Source organism: Cryptomeria japonica, chromosome 7 (genome assembly GCF_030272615.1).
Source record: "Cryptomeria japonica chromosome 7, Sugi_1.0, whole genome shotgun sequence".
Taxonomy (NCBI): domain Eukaryota; kingdom Viridiplantae; phylum Streptophyta; class Pinopsida; order Cupressales; family Cupressaceae; genus Cryptomeria; species Cryptomeria japonica.
The window spans coordinates 784248926-784250178 of NC_081411.1; positions in this window are offsets into that span (position 1 = coordinate 784248926).

Sequence of the window (1253 nt, forward strand, 5' to 3'; positions counted from 1 at the left end):
TGAAAAGTGATTTGAGAACATCATCCTCTTCTATTTCACTTGCAATAGAAGTAGAGGACTGTATATAGAGACCATTATACATGAGTTTTGGAATTGAAGTTAGTGGCTTCATAACCTTTGATGGTTTTTCTGACTATCTTGGTGATGGAGGAAGAGACATTAGCGAGAGTATAGGCTCTATCTTGTAGCCATCCATGCCAGTGTTTGTGATTTTCAATTTCTTTTCTAAATCTTTCAGCAAAGATTCTGAACTTTCAGCTGTAGAGGCTTCTCTATTATGAGGAACAAAAGTATCAACACTCTGTGTCAATGCATTGCAGGTATAGCTTGTATCGATAGGAATATTGACTTCAACTCCATTATAAGGAAACTTCAGGCATTGATGATATGTAGATGGTACTACTTTCATCTCATGAATACATGGCCTGCCCAGTAAGATGTTGTATGAAAGATGAAGATCCAAGACTTGAAAAATGACATCTCTTTCTATAGGTCCTACCCTGATTGGTAATCGCACCAGACCTTTAGAGGTTCTTTCTTCTTCATCATAAGCCTTGATTGTTATTTTCTTTGTTGGATCAATAACATTTGTAGAAAATCCCAGCTGTGTTAGTAGATTGTATGTACAGATATTCAACCTAGCACCTCCATCTATCAAAACACATTTAACTCAGTGTTTATGGATCATGGCTTCAATGTGTAATGGCTGGTTATGTGGGTGACTCAGTGAGTTATCATCTTCTTCAAAGAAAGTGAGATAATGAGGTGAGGTGAGGTGACCCACCATAGATTGAAACCGAGCTACGTCTAAAATCTTTAGGGACACTAGTGGTAAGTAAAGCCTTGTCCAGGACCTCTCTATGAGCAGTAGAGATCTTAAGTAGTTCCAAAATGGAGATTTGAGGTTCTCTTCAATTGTTTTACAATACTATAACCAGGAGAAGATGATGAAGCCAACTGTTTTGATTTGGCCATGATTGTGTCTATTTGTCTATTTGGTAGATTTGATGTTGTTTGATCGAAAGTTGAGGAACTAGCTCCTGGGAGAGTAATCTTCCTTTGAGTGCGAGTCATGGTATTAGTAATTTGTGCTTGACTTTGGTGATCCTGGACTATGATCACATTGCAATATTCAGGTTGAGCATATTCAATCATGTTGATCACATTATCATTGTTAGTATAGGTATAATTGACTCTAGCTCCTCCCTTGGATTTTGAGGAATCTCCTTGTTCATAAGTGGGTAAGGGATCTT